Below are 10,614 nucleotides of genomic sequence, written 5' to 3' on the forward strand. Positions count from 1 at the left end.
AAAATTTATGTTTGTCATAGCATTTCTAAAAATATATGCCTTATAAATAAAATAGTTTTTCAGTATAAAAACATATATCTCATTATTCTCATATTTTGTGTTCTTTTTTTATTTTGTACCGAAGAATTTCTTTATCCTATTAGAAATTACTTCTATGGCGTTTGAATTTTGTGTGTGTATATATATAATTTATATATAGTATTGTACATACATGTGTGTTTGTATATATGATAAAAAAAAATATTTGTCTTTTGACCCATATTATCTTTTGACCCTTTCGATAATAAAATCCTAATTCTGTCCCTTCCAATGAGATTGGCATCTTCTACCTAGTCCAGTCATGTGCAATCCCAAGGAAAATTGGATAGAATAAACCTGGTTGGTAAGTTACCAACAAGGGAAAACAAGAACCAAAAGTCGAAAAAATTATAAAAACAAACACTAACATCAATCTCTAGCTTCAACACGTAGCAACCTCTTGGTTTAACTTAAGTTTCCGAACCTCCTCGATATGAAATTGGAAGTCATCAATCGAAAAATCTGAAAAGCTCGAATTTATCTTGCACATATTTATCATTGAACTCAAACATATTAATCTCATCAACTATATAAACTGTACAAATATCTCTTGTTAGAAGTAGTCTGTAAAAAGTGAAAGTAATACATCTTTATAATTATGGGGTTCAAAATGTACAATTCGTAAATGAAAGGTGTAAGATGATATTAATTAATAGTTGAAGGGTCTTATATATATAATTAATTTTTAATTATTTGTTTAATCTTTAGCCTATTATGAAGCTATTTTTGGGAAAAAAAATTTAAAATATAACGGTATTAAAGACATGATATTACCATTTAATAATTGTATGCTATTTTCGCTCTCATATATATATGCATTTTTTTAGGTCCGCTCACTCATATATATATATATATATATATATATGTAGAAAAATTATTGCATTCTCAAAGTGAGGTTCATTCGTCATATATAGGTTTATTATTAATTGATAATATTACATGTCACTGATTAAATAGCATCATTGTGACACTGATGATTGTTTTAAAAATTAATTATTTTAATTACTTTTTAAAATTTTTACAAAAAAAAAGTACAAATAAATAAAAAGAATAATTTAGTAACAACTTTTTAACTATTTCCCAAATATTTTGGGTATTGTATAGTAGTTGGTACCATGAAGTATGGCAATACAGTGGACTGGTTTGGGATGTTTTAAAAAAGTGTACTTTTTGACTTATTGGCTTATATGGGCTGGGTTTGAGTTGGGTTTGATGTGATGTGTTAGAGAGGTGATGTAATTTAAATAAGATGATGTGACTTAAATAAGATAGTAACTTTTTGACTTTTTGTATTATTTAAGTTATGCCAAACTTGACCTAATTGCAGCTTCGCACGTTAGCAACCAACCAAACATCCGTCTTCACTAAGTATTTGCTTGGTGTTATACACAATTTATTATTTTATTTATTTATTTATTTGTGTTATAAAAAAAAATGTTTGAGACTCTCATTTTCTATGAACCCTACAACTCTTAGTTGATTTGGTGTCGTTTGGTAGCACTTACGTTTTCAGTTTTCAGTTTATATTTACAAAAATTTTAAAAACTCAAATAAAAACTTGTTTGGTAAAATTTTTGGTTTATAAATCAGTGGTCTCAGTTTATAAATTTGGCCAAAAAATGAAAACACAAAAAACGTGTTTCCATTTTGAGTTTTTAGTTTTTTTTTTTACCACCCAACACTAGCCACCACCCGCCATTATTTTTCACCACCGTTTTCTGCCACCACCACCCACCCACCCCTCACCACCACCACTCACCACCCACCTGCCACCACCACCACCCACCCCTCACCACCACCCACCCCTCACCACCACCACCCACCTGCCATCCACACGCCACCACCCACCACCATCCACCGCCTGCCACCACCACCCGTCATCTACTTGCTACCACCACCCGCCACCACCGCTCACCACCCACTTATCACCACCATCCACCACCTGCTACCACCAGCCACCCACCACCACCGCCACCCACCACCCACCACCACCACCACCCACTCGCTCCCACCTACCACCCGCCACCGTCAACTACCCACCCACCACCACCACCACCACCACTCACCACCACCTGCCATTCGCCATCCACCTGCCACCCCCACCACCACCCACTCACTGCCACCTGCCACCGTCACCCACCTACCCACCACCACCACCCGCCATCACTAGCTACCCACCACCCACCGTCACCACTTTCCACCACCGTCTTCCGCCGCCACTTGCCATCACTTGTCATTTTTCACTCTTTTTTATACTGTTAATTTTTTTTAAACATTTTGTCAATTACCAAGTGCATTTGTAGTTTATGTTTTTTTAAAAACAAACAAAAACCAGTTTATAAAATTTTTATAAATATAAACTGAAAACGTAAACGTTACCAAACAGACTCTTTGTAATCACTCATTTTGTTTTTTTTTTTTCCCTCTCTCTCCTCCCACTCTCTTACAAATGCTACGGGGGTCTAGGGGTTGTGGGGCCTAGATCATTTCTAATAGGTGAAGCCTTTAACTTGAAAAGGTCAAAATGTCAGATTTATTTATTTATTTATTTATTTTTATAACAATGATAGAGACCACTAATTTTGGAGTTCTAAAAAGATCACTAATGACATAACACTCAATAAAAAAAGAAAAAAAAATACAACACTAAGACTAAAACATCAAATCATTCATGGTGAGACGCACTGCCACATCATTAGTGATAGCACTAATTAGTGCTTTCACTCATTTTTCTTATTTTTCTTGGATGTTATAGTTGCTTGAAAGGGGCAAATGTCAGATTTTTCTTCCTTCAACATTCCCTATTGCATCTGGATTTTTCGTCTCACTTTTTATTAGGAGTAAACGTGGGTCGATTGTGGTCATGAAAATTTTAATTTGTCATTTATCCACCAGTTTAGTGGATTAGAGAAAATTAATCTACATCCGTCTGATAATTTACCCGATATGGATTGAGCGGATTAACGGATTGGCGGATGGATGCGAATCGGTTTGGCATTTTAAAATTTTATAAATTTTCAGCATAATTCAACTTGTGCACTTTCTAAAAAAAAAAAAAGTATTACAATCAATGACTTAAAAAAGTATTACAATCACTACATGCCTCATCCAAAGAAAAAAAGTTTGAAACTTTTAAAATATTACAATCACTGCATGTCTCATCCACATATTACAATCACAATACGCCTCATCCATATAAAGTATTACATAAAGTATTACAATTTGTGGTTATTAAAATATAAAAACAATTCAAACCACCAAAACCATGAACAGAGCAGTAGTAGAGATTGTATACCTCTGTATTGTTACATCTACATCTATTTTTGAAAATTAAAAACCAACCAGCATATATCATCTTTTTTATTTATTATTTTTAGAGTTAGATTTAAAAATAAAAAAAAATATAGATAAATAATACATTTAATTTTTTCAATTCAAAAAATATATTCAAGTTGAAAACTCTTTTTCAACAGAATATATTCAGCAGAATATTTAAACTCATTTTCAAGTGAAAACACAAGCAGAATATCTAAACAAATTGAAAATACAAAGTCTGACAAATTATTATGGATGCTGGCGATTCAGCGGTTCAATTGCGGCTAAAAAAATCTCAAATCTACCATCCGTCCAAAATTAGACGGATTGGAAAAAATTAATCCACAATCGTTTGCTTGTCAGCACGTATCTATCCAAAATGTAGCGGATCGGTTCGGTTCGGTCTGTTTGGGCGGATCGGTATATCCGCTGCTCACCTCAACTTTTTATAAAAAGAAAAAAGAGTTTTGAAAAAATTTAGAAGATTTACATTCAGGTCCCAACAGGTGAAATTATTACCCAATAGATCTTGTAATAAATAGTGACATTTTTATAATAAAAAAATCACTAATTGTTAGTTTTTAGCAACAGTTTGAACAATTCATCACGAAAAAATGTTGCTAATTGTTAATTTTTAGCGACAGATTTAAAAAATCGTCTTGGACTAGCATGTATCTGTCCTTAGAAGGTTGTTGACCTAGCAAGATTGTGTCAAGTCAGTGGGCTTAGCTTGAGCAACGTTGACGCCAAGCCTTAGTCCATAACTTGGAAGCCTTTGGGCAGAATTAAGTGTGCGCGGAAGTGGAGAACAACTAGGAAGTAGGGTTTGCCCAGTCTGGTTGTCAGCTCAAAAATGGGTAAGCTTAGCAGAGACTTACAAAGGTCAGAGTGCTTAAGGATGTGCGTTATTCTCAAGGGATATACTCTTAGTGGGTAGAGTTATCATTGGAAATTACAAACCTACTAGGACTTTACTATACTGGAAACATAAAAGTCTCAAAGTTCATCTGGTAAAAGAGAATGCAATTCTAAACACTCGAATACTCTGAGCTATCCTTGAGATTTGATCTTTATTCTTACTTAGGCATTAGAGAAGTTTTTTTGACATATACCCATTGGTAAGCTCACTAGTTCTGTGTTTTCAGGTTATACGACGCCGTTCACCGAGATTTGAGCTTGATCACAAGGTGCTCACATGCGAAGAAATTTAGGGTTTGTACACCATAAATGGGAAAATATTGATGAAGATACAATTGCAAGTGTGGTTAGTATTGGAACAGTTCATATAAAGTATAAGGTGGATGCAAATAAGTATAGACAAGTCAAATTAATTCATGTAATGGAAATTTGAGTACAAAATTTTTTAAGTAGGAGAGAATGATGAAGATGTGATTTTAAGAATTTTTATATTTTAATTTTATTTTCACTTCAACAAAATAAAATTTTAGAGATAAAAATTTTAGATAAAATTATTTTTTAGGGACAAAATATTTAGTTGCAAAAGTGTCATTGTACTTTTAACAACAAAATTGAATATATAGTGATGAATTACTATTCTTTTGGCATCAAATTTTTACCTCAAAAAGTAAACTTTTTTTAAACTAAATTGTTTTGTCCTAAAAGTGCATTTTTAGCGACATTTTTAAAATTGTTGTTAAAAATTATATATTTTTTGCAATAAAAATTTTACTTTTGGAAACAATAAAAATTCAATCCCTAAAACCCTTACATTTTTGTATTAATACTTTATTTGAAATTTTAGGTTAGTATAAAATCTAAGAATTATTCAATCTGTTTGGTTTTGGTTTTAAAAAACAGTTTTCAAAAAATTTTACTTTTTTATTTTTCATATTTTAATGTTCTCAATGAATTTTTTTAATATTTTAAACAATTTTTTTAAAAAAAATTTAGACACACCTACCATAAATATAGTTAAAAAGTATAATATTTGTGATTTTATTTTTTTTAAAAAAATACACTAAATACCAAAAAATACAACAAAAAAAATGAAAATTCAGTATATTTTTTGTATTTTTTTGTATTTATTAATTTTTAAAAATATTTTTTCACATATATTTTACTATTTAAGTACATCTAAATAAGGTGCATCTAAAAAAGTAAAAAAATTACTCAAAATTTTAAAAATATTCACTAAAAACAAAAAAAAATAAAAAATAAAAAACTCAATTTTTAAAAAACTGAATTCAAAAAACTGAAACCAAACACACTAATTATGTTTTTAAAATTATGTTGATTTAGCATCTTTAGTAGTTTGTTGTTTTCCACAAACAGCCCCGCTGCATACCCCCAGTGGGGGTCGCGCCCCCAGTGACGTGGGGCGCCCCCACTGGCTGAAAACTTTAAAAAAAAAAAAAATAGTTTTTTTTTTTTGGACCAATCCCGCGGCGACACCTCACTGGGGGTCGACCCCCAGTGGGTGTAGGAAGCATTTTTGTTTCCACAAATTATGTTTATTATCAACATAATAATGTAAGCCTTAAGGGAACAAAGAACTTTTTAAATGATTTATGAAATTGTGAATTATTTTTTATTTTTTTCAATCTTAGATACTCTTTTAAGAATCGCTTATTATTGAGTCTTTAATTTTTGTATTCTTTGTGAATTAAAAAAGGGGAATTTTTTTTTAATATCTCTAATATTAAGATTTTATAAAATAAACGATATACAATATTTTGAAAATAACTAAGGTCCCTCAACATTTTCACAAAGAAAATTGACGCAGAGAAATTTCACCCAGACACAGAGAAATTTATCTGATTTTACAAAAAAATTTCAAAATTTTCTGGTATGATTACAGAGAAATTTCATCGAGAGACCTTAGCTAATAAAAAAAAAAAGAGCATATTGGACCTCTCCTACTATCCAAAGTTAAAATTGAATGTTTCATTAATTTTCTCATTAATTAATAAAATAAGAAAATAAATTTATTTTCGAAGAATCAACAAATTCAAACATCATTTATCTCTAGTCCTTTCCACAAAGATTGGGCTTTCCATATTGGAAGGGACAAAGGCCCTGTTTGGTAGAGCTGTGGGAAAGTGCTTATACCTTATGCCTTAACAGCTTATAGCTTATAACTATAAACATAAGCTGATTTCTGACTTATAAATTAAGCATCTCCTACCCCACTCAAAGAATAAGCTGATTTCTAACTTACAAAAAGTATAAGCTGCATTGTTAAGCTAAACCAAACACATCAAAATAGCTTAAATTAAACTGAAAGCTGAAATAAGCAACTTTTAAGCTGCACCAAACAGGCACAAAGACGGCAAGGAGAGAGTTAAATGCTAATATGGAGATCGGCTTGGAATGTTCACGTCAGTCTCTTAAAATTTGAAAATTAATAGATTAGTAAATTATAAATTTGTGAAACTTTTAATTAATATTAATAATAAAAATTTAAATTTTTTTCATGAATTTGTAATATATTTTGTATATTACCATCGGATGCTAATTCCCCCCTTAAAATTTAGGGAGAATTATAGCTCAGTGTAGTTTTTAAAAATCATTTTAAAACAGTGAAATTTTTTGTAATGACCTCAAAATACGTATAAGAAATCATCTTTATTTACCTATGAGATGATGTGTTTTAATTTAATTATATCTATTAGAATTGAAGCATTATCTGTTGAGTTACGAACTTAAAATTGAAATTACCGACATTTATGGGTTCAGGAATCAAAATTGAGTACTTGAGTATGTTAATGGGAATTTTTAGAACTGTTTGGAAAAATTAATTGGAAATCTAATTTGTCTGATTCGTTAATGCACGTTTAGATGGTTAACTTTATACTGCAAATTGAAGGCTCTAGAGGCTTCAGAAACCAGAACAGTGGACATATTTATGATCAGCACAATTTTTAGAGTCACCTGGGAACTTTAATTGAAATTTGATTTTGCGTGATTCGTAAGGCCACGTTTGGCTCTCCCTATTGTGTTAAGCCATGTGTGTGTGTTTATTTAGATATATAAATATGTTTGTGAGTGTTTGGTCTCATCTTTTGGAAGCCAAAATATCTAAAAGAGAGAGAGGAGAACCGTGGGGGAGAAAAGAGGGGAGAGACCAAGAAAAGCTTAACAATCATGGGGGTTTGAAGGAAATTGAAGAAAGAGAAGGGAGAACAACCATGGAGGCTTAAGGAAATGGAAGAGAATTAAAAGGAAGTCAAAGATTGAACTAAGATATGATCACCTATCTTGAATCCTTATGTTTAAAGCATCAAATACATGAAATCAAGGATTGATATAGAAGATGTGAGCTTTGAACCCCAACTATGGCTATATTATATTCTTGTGTCCTTGTGCTTGGAAATTGAGTAATAGTTCGAGGTTATGATGTTTGATGGAGATTAATAATATGAAGTTTGTTATGTATTAAAGGGTTTTGGGCTTTGATTTACATGGAATTGAGGTTTGATTTTGAAAATGAGAAGTCCCAATTTTTCAGCCATTTTCGGACTACAAACTGTCCAGGGCCGCACGTGCGGCACTGTTTCCCCGCACGTGCGGAGACAGCTCTGTCCAGCCAACTTTGAACAAGCATATCTTTTTCATCTGGACTCCATTTTGAGTGATTCTTGAGCATAAAATCAAGCCCCGGAAGTCTAGTTTCCAATGGCGGTGGTTTCACTCCCAAATTCTAAATACAGAAATAGTTATGCCCAAATTAGTGACGACTATTCACTTTCTGTCAACCGATTTTGTACCATTCCTTCACCCAAACCATTTCCCATCGATTTCTCCTGTTTTCTAAGACATGGATTATAACCTAGGGAGGACTAATGAGTCTAGAACCACCATGGGTATTGGTTAAAGAATAAGAAAGAGATTGGTTTTATTCTCATATTCTGCTATGTGCATTGTATTTGTAGGTCAAGACGAGGACATCGTTCCACCGCTATCAGAGACCTACCACTGTGAGTAGTAGTACTGTAATCGTACGTTTACTTACCGTTAATAATTCTTATTGTTAACGCACTGTTCTTTCTAAGCAAGTACGTTAACATTTATGTTGTTTAGGGATAGGTGAGAACATTGAAAGATTATGTGTACCTCGGTATGACTCTGAAACTACTCTACATTCTGGGTATGGTTAATGGTTATTCTTAACGTGTAATAACCTGTAAATTACCTATGACTCACAAGAATTATTAATACTATGCAACTGGTTGACAAGAAGGAATTGTGAATATAAACCCCGCTTAATGGGAGCATGATATTTTACACGTCCTATCCTGGACTCCTACAGCCTTATTTGGTTCAATACATGTTTTATGACATAGACATCTGCCTAGAATGGATTAACAAAATGAAAATCGGATAGAACCATGGGTTGCCTTATACGTCAAAGAATTGAATATCTATAACATTGTTATATGACTCATGTTACGGTGTGAATTGTTCTATCCCCATGAATAGTACTATAACGACACATGTGTTTCTGTAAATAATTATTATTAATGCTTTGTTAAACGTAAGACGACTATGGCAACATGTAATGAATCATAAAGGGAAATTTATGTGCACCATTGTGAACGGTATTTGTATGAACCTAACATTATTCTGTTCTGTTTATCCACTTCGTTTATGCTATGACATAATATGAATTGTTCAGTCTTCAAGAACTATTGATTTCTAGTATGGAACAAAGTGTTGTACGGAACTAAGTGCTGCAATGCAAGGCACCTCTAGAATCCGTACGAGCCACCTCTTGAGTCCATACATACAAGAACTGGGCTTAAAGCCAACTTGGTCCCTTTATGGGTCACCTGGTTATATGAATCTGTTATATCTATGAGGTCGAGGGCCAATTTGTGAAATTATGAATCTATGAGGCCGAGGGCCAATTTGTGAAGTTGTGAATCTGAGGCCGAGGACCAATTTGTGAAGTTGTGAATCTATTAGGCCGAGGGCCAATGTGTGAATGTGTGAACCCACCAGGCCAAGGGCCAATCTGTGAATTTGTGAACCGACAAGGCCGTTTGAAAATTAGTACAGAATCAGATTAACCACATGATTTCTACATTCACTTACGCTTTGAAATGTATTATGTTTTAAGTTGAGCATCGAATTATTTAAGTACTATTATTCACTGAGCCTGGCTCACTCTGTATTTTGTCCGCTTCTGTAGGTCATCTACCTGGTGGCCTGTCTTAACCCTGATGCTTGCACCTTATTGTCAACCGCAGTGTGTCCAGGCACTTAGAGGAAGCGGTTCACTGTGTGGAGTTTGTTAAGCTTTTGGCTTTAGTTGAAATGGTTGTAATCCCTTTCTTTATCAATGTTTTATCATACGCCCATTTATGGGGCCGAGTTTGTGTATGTATATGTCTATAAACCTAGCTATCTAGTGTATGTCACGGTATGATTAATCACCTTATGCATTGTTTGTGATCCTGGCATAGTAGTGGTAGCTCAATGGATGTTATTTTGTATGGTATTAAATGCTTCCGTTCTGGCCCCGTATGATATGTATATCAGGTTAAGTTTCCGTTTCTGAATAGGTCATGCCCGAACTTTTAGGGGCAAGTTTGGGGCGTGACAATTGTTATGAATATTAATTATTAAAATAGTTAATTTTGCTATTAACTTCTTATTATTTTATGAAAATATCAGCGAATTGTAATTCTTTTCAAATTTTAGATTACAATATAGAAATAGCTAACTGAAGCTGAACCCACAAACCATTTACTCGTAAACTTACAATAAAAAAGAAAATGTTACACACAATTATATTTTTACCTCATTTTTTTTATTCCAAAATACAAGTGAGTGAGTTTCATATGTATTTATGAATATGGATCTCATTATTTTGTATTTAAAAGTAAGAAATTTTTTTTGAGAAAAAGTAATTATGTACAGCATTGTTTTAACAAAAATAGATTATGTTCCTTGAGTAAAAAGCTAAAATTTCAAAGCACGAAGTCAAACCTTTAGTTAAATTATTAGACTATTGTGAGAGGTTGGTTGCAGTTTAATGACTAATTAATAGATACACTGTGTGGAGGTAAATTAGACAAACAATCACACAAAAAAAAGTTAATATACAAGTTCACTTGCTAGACTTACTTTTTAGATTTAGTGATATGTTAATAAGATGCTTGATTGATAATTAAAGAATATTTAATTATTAACCAATCATATTCTTAAGACATTACTGAATTTAGAAAATTAGTCTAATTTTTAAGCCTGAATAGCAAT

The sequence above is a fragment of the Camellia sinensis genome, chromosome 2, assembly GCF_055761805.1.
Source record: "Camellia sinensis isolate YWXY chromosome 2, ASM5576180v1, whole genome shotgun sequence".
NCBI lineage: Eukaryota > Viridiplantae > Streptophyta > Magnoliopsida > Ericales > Theaceae > Camellia > Camellia sinensis.